The sequence below is a fragment of the Temnothorax longispinosus genome, chromosome 5 (assembly GCF_030848805.1).
Source record: "Temnothorax longispinosus isolate EJ_2023e chromosome 5, Tlon_JGU_v1, whole genome shotgun sequence".
NCBI lineage: Eukaryota > Metazoa > Arthropoda > Insecta > Hymenoptera > Formicidae > Temnothorax > Temnothorax longispinosus.
The window spans coordinates 12,284,664-12,292,879 of record NC_092362.1 but is presented as its reverse complement, the minus strand read 5'-3'; the positions used below and the strand labels follow the sequence as shown (position 1 = coordinate 12,292,879).

The following is an 8,216-nucleotide window of genomic DNA, read 5'->3' as shown; positions in this document are numbered from 1 at the left end:
ATGTCTGTGAGTTGGCCCCCTTTTTCAAAATTCGGAAATTTTTATTAGAGTTCTGGATTCCCCAGAAAGAGTTCTAGAGTTCTCTATAGTTTTTAAAGAGTGTTCCGTCATTTAAAGTGGTAGAAACACCATTTTAAAAATGGGGGGGCTAACTTTATGACGCCCCCCATTTTTGAAAAAATGAATTTTTTATGGTAGTTCCAGATAGATTTCGATGAGTTCTGGAGTTCCTTATAGGTTTAAAAAAAAGTTCCGTTCAAATAAGCCCAAAAATCGATGTCAAATTTGAACAAAAAATTTTCACTTTTCTTTAAATCAATTTTTTATGGTAGATTCAGAAAGATTTTGACGAGTTCTAGAGTTCCTTATAGGTTTTATAGCGCTACGACCAATTTTTCAAAAGTTACAGCCCTTCAAAGTGCTACACCTCGAAAATTTTCTAAGTTCCGAAGGATAATTTTTTTTTCGGAAATTGGCAGTTCTGGCGGGAGTTCTGGTCGCCCCCCGAAAAGTTCTATCGAAAACTATTAGGTTCCGAAACGATCCGACCAATATTTCAAAAGTTACAGCCCTCCAAAGTGCCACCCCTAAAATTAAAAAATGGTTTTACCGGAGTTCTGGCGGGAGTTCTGGTCGCCCCCCGAAGAGTTCTATCGAAAACTATTAGGTTCCGAAACGATCCGACCAATATTTCAAAAGTTACAGCCCTCCAAAGTGCCACCCCTAAAATTAAAAAATGGTTTTACCGGAGTTCTAGCGAGAGTTCTGGTCGCCCCCCGAAAAGTTCTATTGAAAAGTATGAGGGTTCGAAACGATCCGACCAATATTTCAAAAGTTACAGTCCTTCGAAGTGCCACATCTAAAAAATTTTCTAAGTCCCGAGAGGTAATTTTTTTTTTGGAAATCGGCAATTCTCGCGGGAGTTCTGGTCGCCCCCCAAAAAGTTTTATCGAAAACTATTAGGTTCCGAAACGATCCGACCAATATTTCAAAAGTTACAGCCCTCCAAAGTGCCACCCCTAAAATTAAAAAATGGTTTTACCGGAGTTCTGGTTGCCCCCCGAAAAGTTTTATCGAAAACTATTATGCTGGGTCTACAATGCGAGTCGCAAAGTCGTGAGTCGCAAGAATTGACCAATCACAGTCGATTATTCTCCTCAAATTCGATTGTGATTGGTCAATTCTTGCGACTCACGACTTTGCGACTCGCATTGTAGACCTAGCATTAGGTTCCGAAACGATCCGACCAATATTTCAAAAATTACAGCCCTTTAAAGTGCGCACCCTAAAATTAAAAAATTTTTTGTTACCGAGTTGCGGTACTTTGAGGGGCTGTAACTTTTGAAATATTGGTCGGAGCGCTTCGGACCCTGATAGTTTTCGATAGAACTCTTCGGGGGCCACCAGAACTTACGCCAGAACTCCGGTAAAACCATTTTTTTATTTTAAGGGTGGCACTTTAGAGGGCTGTAACTTTTGAAATATTGGTCGGATCGTTTCGGAACCTAATAGTTTTCGATAGAACTCTTCGGGGAGCAACCAGAACTCCCGCGAGAACTGCCGATTTCCGAAAAAAAAATTACCCCTCGGGACTTAGAAAATTTTTGAGGTGTGGCACTTCGAAGGACTGTAACTTTTGAAATATTAGTCGGATCGTTTCGGACCCTCATACTTTTCGATAGAACTCCTCGGGGGGCGACCAGAACTTTTGCCAAAACTCCGGTAAAACCATTTTTTAATTTTAGGGGTAGCACTTTAGAGGGCTTTAACTTTTGAAATATTGGTCGGATTGTTTCGGAACCTAATAGTTTTTGATAGAACTCTTTGGGGGGGGCGACCAGAACTTCCGCCAGAACTCCGGTAAAACCATTTTTTAATTTTAGAGGTGGCACTTTAGAGGGCTGTAACTTTTGAAATATTGGTCGGATCGTTTCGGAACCTAATAGTTTTTGATAGAACTCTTCGGGGGGCGACCAGAACTCCCGCCAGAACTCCGGTTGTGACAGAACGGTCTATCAGAAATCATCAATCGTTCACGTAGCACACGGTAGATTTCGAAATTTAGATTAGGTATCACGGTCGCCACTCGATTTTAATCTACGAAACCGAGAAAGATTATAATGAATGCCGAATCTGACCTTATTTTTCGCCCCCGCTAATTTCTCTTTTCTTTCTGTTTCAGGATCGTCCTCGCCGCCGGATCGTGGATCGTCGCTGGACCTCGCGCTTACTGGACCTCTTCTCTGGGACTGCAGCTGTGCACCGCCGACTTCGCCCCGGGACCTTCGCTGGACCGCTTTGTGGATCTCCCCGTAGCAGTGTGTGAGTATGGATCGCCGACAGGTAAGTATATTTCAGGAAATTCGGTTGAGCCGTTTAAGCGTTTTCGGACTTTGGTATGAGGTATGTTTGAATAATCGTGAATCTTGATTTTTTAATTAAAGGTATAAATTTTAATTTTTCTTTATGTTTCAGATACAACGATTCAAGAGATTAATTTTCCCCGATGGGATTTACAATGGTAATAGATTTACGGTCGCTATTCGTACTTTGAATACGCCTCGCGTTTATGAAAATAATTACGCGTTGTTGCAGACGTAACTACGGACTGACGCGCCGTACGCGGGTATGTCCACTGGTTCGGTTACGAGACTACTCGAACGCTTGTGTCAGAAGGACCGTCGACCGCACTCGAGCTCTCCCAGGACTTCCCCGATGCCTCGGTTTCGCTGAGCCTCCTCGGTCTCATGGATTGGCCCCCACTCCTCATCTGGCACGCCCATTCGCGCACCTGGCCTACGGTGGTGGTCCATCGTTCATCCATTATCTCTGACAGGCGCTTTTGTTCTCCGACTTCCGCGTTCCACACCTGCTCGAGAATAATACATTCCGATCTCGAGTTTTTCGGTGTTTTCGCCGTTTAATTTCGCATTTAGTCACGTACGCCCATATAACATCTGGACAACATCTGTCCCTTCGCGAAAGTTCGATTCGATTCCATGCCCGCGGTTTCGTTTCCCTTTTGTCATAGTTTATCGGTTTAAATATTATTCTGGCTTTTGCTATTCCAACGTTGAATCTTATCGAGTCTTGCGTTACAAAATTTTCACCGACCTCGTACGTACAGTGGGTCGTTCGCGTCTTCGCTTATTCGCACCTCGGTTTGTCAATTTCCTATTCCCTCGGCCGATTTCTTTTAAAACTAACTGTATGTCTTTTTCGTGGACGAATTCCCGGTTTCACGCTCGCTATCGCCGCATATCGCTCGTAACATAGGTGTTCGCACTCCCTAGTTTGCTCGACGCACGACTTCGCCCCGTCTACGTATCTGATCTAGTCGTAATTCACTCTATACATATTTAGCGTTTAGTTCTGCCACGCGATACTCTATAATCCGTTGTACGGTCTATCCCTATGTAACTGACAATACCAAACTCGCATTCGTACCGTGGTTTGCGTTCTTCGCGACCGTACGCGTTACTTACTTTTACGTCACCCTATGTCGTGCTTCGAGCGCCGCCTTTCCCTTCGCCGCGCTTGCCTTGCCGCTCACCGACAGTGGTGTTCACGTTCTCACTCCGCGTATCCCTTGGTTCGCGATCTCAATGTCCACGCGTTGTGGTTCGCTCGATTTTTCTACTTTTCAGGTTTTTATATTTCCCATGTTAATTCTACGTCATGGAAATTCCCCTTGGTTAAACGGTTGTCGCGTTTGCGTACCATCTCGACTACGTTACCGTCCCTCGTTACTCTCGGGTTACCTCGGTAAATAATGAGTATCGCTCGGTAGGAAATTGAATATAAACTTTATTTGTTTGACTTTCCAAACTCAAGGTATCTCTTTATATAGCTATATATATAGATATGTGTCGCTCGCCGTGGATCATATGGATCCTGAATCTCGCGTTCGTATATCCTATGTCTATATCACACTCGGGTTTTGAACCGGATCATTTTGTACTTAAATTCTTATTTAATCTCTTTGGTAAATAATTGTTATATATTTATTTAATTATTTCGTAAACAAATCTTGTATATTGATTCACTCAATCATTTTGTAAATAATTCTCTTCATCGTCTTGCGTCAATGTATCTAAATAAATTGGCCATCCTATAGCCCTCTACGTATATGTGTATATAGGTATCAATAAATTTGTAAATAAATTTTGTTTTTCGCAAACTTATAAATAAACTTTTCTTAATCTATGACTATTTGTAAATAAATTTGTCCTGTAAATAATTTTTGTTAAACTTATTTTTGTCTCTGTATCTATCTTTATATATTTATTTGTAGATCAGTCTTTTGTTTAACTTTTATTTAACCTTTGTCAATATAGTCATTTAACGTTTTTACTTTGTAAATACTTATTAATCCTATATGATTATATATTTTAACATCTTACTTTGTACATACTTTCTTATTTCTATATGAATACCTATATATATGTGTATATGCTTATGTGTGTGTGGGTGATCAGGTGTGATGGGAAAATAACTTTGTTATTCTACGGCTCGCTTCTCGTATACTCATATCACGCCTATTTCTCGGTTCTCGCATACCGAACTTTATGATCGCTCGCTTACTCGCGGTTATTTCGCCTCTCTCAGACCATCCCTTATCACCACATGATGATTAACGAAATTTCGATAAATTTTTCCCTAGAAATTCGCTCTCGCGCGCATACTCGCATTCCTCGTTCGCAAAATAACAATGTTTCTCTGTAACTTTTTTCCTTTACACTTTTCTTTGCACGATAATATAGACTTTTTGTATTATATTTTATTTTACACCCTATCTCTCACAACACATCTATATATATAAGTACCGTCGTCTGTATGTCTGTCTGTCTGACCGCGAACTACTCATTCGTTAGTGGACCGAATTTTTACCAAGATTGCATGAAATAGGGGTAGAATTTCCCGGAGAGTGCCGTAAAGTGTATAGTTTTTCGTTACCGATTTTCTGGAAACCGATTTTTCTAATTTTTCCAATTTTTCGGGAAATAATTGACCGAATCTCAAAAAAATTGTGTATGAAGTAAGGGTAGAATTTCCCGGGGAATGCCATAAAGTGTATAATTTTTCGTTACCGATTTTCTGAAACCGGTATCAGAAATTTTTACAATTTTTCGGGAAATAATTGACCGCATCTTAAAGATTTATAGATCAAACAGGGATAGAATTTTCTGGGGATGCCATAAAGTGTATAATTTTTTGTTATCGATTTTTTTGGAAGCCGGTACCAAAATTTTCCAATTTTTCGGAAATTAATTGACCGAATCTCAAAAATTTGTATATGAAACAGGGGTAGAATTTACTAGGGAGTATTTAAAGTGTATAATTTTTTGTTACCAATTTTTTTGGAAACCAGTTCAGAAATTTTTCCAATTTCTCGGGAAATAATTGACCGAATCTGAAAAAATTATATAGATAGGGGTAGAAAAAACTAAAGAATGTAATAGAATTAGAAAAATTGCTAACAAAAATGGGGTTTCCGATGATGTGTATAAAATTATATTAATTTTGGACGAGCCTTAACTACGCACTGCAATATCTAACGATATTATTATTTTGATCTCAGAAGATTGGACGAAGGAAATAAAAGATTACAAAACTTGTAATTATAAATATTAATTAATAATAATTAATTGAGTTTTATTCAATCTTGCAAAACGTATATTTCGTCCTTCGCCTCTCACTACGTTTTCGTAAAATCGGGGTGCTTTTTTAACGTGAGTCTCCTCGCCTTTCACTGTCTATTACTGGAATGTTATTTGTTTTCTTAAACAGATTGCTCAGTATTTCTGCTGGTTTCAAAATTTTCGCTAAATATCTTGCATGAAATAGATAATATATAATTGCAGCAATATGACAGCAGCATCCAATTGTTCGTAGCCCATTGGCGATCTGTTTAAGAAAACAAATAACATTCCAGTAATAGACAGTGATAGTGAAGAAGATTAAATAAATCGTAGGTGTAGGGTGTAATGAGAGGCGAGGGGTCTTACATTCAAAAAGCACCCTGATTTTACGGAAACGTAGTGAGAGGCGAGGGGACTCACGTTAAAAAAGCACCCCGATTTTACGGAAACGTAGTGAAAGGCGAGGGGACTCACGTTAAAAAAGCACCCCGATTTTACGAAAACGTAGTGAGAGGCGAAGGACTCACGTTAAAAAAGCATCCTGATTTTACGGCAACGTAGTGAAAGGCGAGGGGACTCACGTTAAAAAAGCACCCCGATAAAGAGTTTAAAACCGTACTGCAACCTCCACGTGGTAAACTCTGGAAACTATAAAAATTAAAAAGTATACATATTATAGGCTAATTGCAGACGTACATATGTGCTATTAAAGTTACATCGAACACCCGCAACGCGGAATGGCACTGCACTGTACGCCGAAGTGACGCGACGCTTACGATTTTCGTTTTTTTAACTATGTTCCACCATTTAAAAAAAAAATTGAAACAAAATATATGTTATAGTAGACACTTTAAGAAAAATTTTCGTAAAAATTTTAAAGGGGTACCTCAATAATATCACCCTAAAAAAATATATTAAAAAATTCAAATATTTTTTTTGGTCTTTTTTTTTAGCAAACATTTTTGACATTATTTTTGTTAATTAGTTTTATTAGTCTACATAACATATTTTTTCATCAAGATCGGTCAAGTGGTTTTCGAGAAAAATACATTTCTTTATTTTACTTTCTCCCTGCATAACTTCTAAAAAAATGAATTTTTTTAAATAATATTTGGTGGAAAGTTTTATCATATTGGTACTTGTGACATTAATGTCAGCTTTGTATGATCAAGGATCATTTCACATGCTTACTCCGCTAGGCCCTTTCTCGGGAGTTAATTGATCGAATTTCAAATAATTGTATATGAAATAAAGGTAGAATTTCCTGGGGTTTGCTATAAAGTGTATAATTTTTCGTTACCGATCTTTTGGGAAACCGGTTACAAAATTTTTTCAAATTTTAAAAAAGGGAATTAAAAAAGAATTCGAAGATGTAGGTTAGAGTTTGAGGAGAAAAAATATCAAAGGTGCTCCTAATTAATGAGTGAGTTTGGGGAGAGGGGAACAGATTTTGAGCCCGCGCCAAGCGCGGGCGAAAAATCTAGTATATTTATATACGCGGTGTCTCTCAATTGCTTCGCACTCGCTTTGCCGGTGCCAAATCCATGGGACCTGATTTGGTCTCGTTGACCCGGTCGTCCTCTTTCGCCCGTTTCGCCTCCTGCTTCTTTAATCTCACCAGAAGCGTCTGGAGTATCCTCTGTTCAGTGATGTATCCTTCCTCCGTCCGTTGCCGCTTTCGTGTCACTCGCAGTAGCCGTTGGCTGCACGGTAAAACCATTTTTTAATTTTAGGGGTGGCACTTTAGAGGGCTGTAACTTTTGAAATATTGGTCGGATCGTTTCGGAACCTAATAGTTTTCGATAGAACTCTTCGGGGGGGGGGGGGGGGGCGACCAGAACTCCCGCCAGAACTCCGGTAAAACCATTTTTTAATTTTAGGGGTGGCACTTTGGAGGGCTGTAACTTTTGAAATATTGGTCGGATCGTTTCGGAACCTAATAGTTTTTGATAAAACTTTTCGGGGGGCGACCAGAACTCCCGCCAGAACTCCGGTAAAACCATTTTTTAATTTTAGGAGTGGCACTTTAGAGGGCTGTAACTTTTGAAATATTGGTCGGATCGTTTCGAAACCTAATAATTTTTTATAGAACTCCTCGGGGGGCGAACAGAACTCCCGCGAGAACTGCCAATTTCCGAAAAAAAATTACCCTTCGGGACTTAGAAAACTTTCGAAGTGTAGCACTTTGAAGGGCTGTAACTTTTTGAATATTGGTCGTAGCGCTATAAAACCTATAGGGAACTCTAGAACTTGTCGAAATCTTTCTGAATCTACCATAAAAAATTAATTTAAAAAAAAATTGGAAATTTTTTTTCAACTTTGACATCGATTTTTGGGCTTATTTGAACGGAACACTTTTTAAAACCTATAGGGTACTCTAGAACTCATCGAAATTTATCCGGAACTACCATAAAAAATTCATTTTTTTAAAAATGGGGGGCGCCGTGAAGTTAGCCCCCCATTTTTAAAATGGTGTTTTCATCACTTTAAATGACGAAACTTTCTTTAAAAACTACAGAGAACTCTAGAACTCTTCCTGGGGAATCCAGAACTCTAATAAAAATTTCCGAATTT

General features: G+C 39.1%; 1 protein-coding gene across 1 annotated transcript in view; it reads right to left on the bottom strand.

Annotated features, from left to right (window-relative positions):
- The window catches only part of LOC139813476 (uncharacterized), a 396,598-nt gene that overhangs the window by 382,855 nt on the left and 5,527 nt on the right, over positions 1–8,216 (bottom strand). The window lies entirely within an intron of this gene.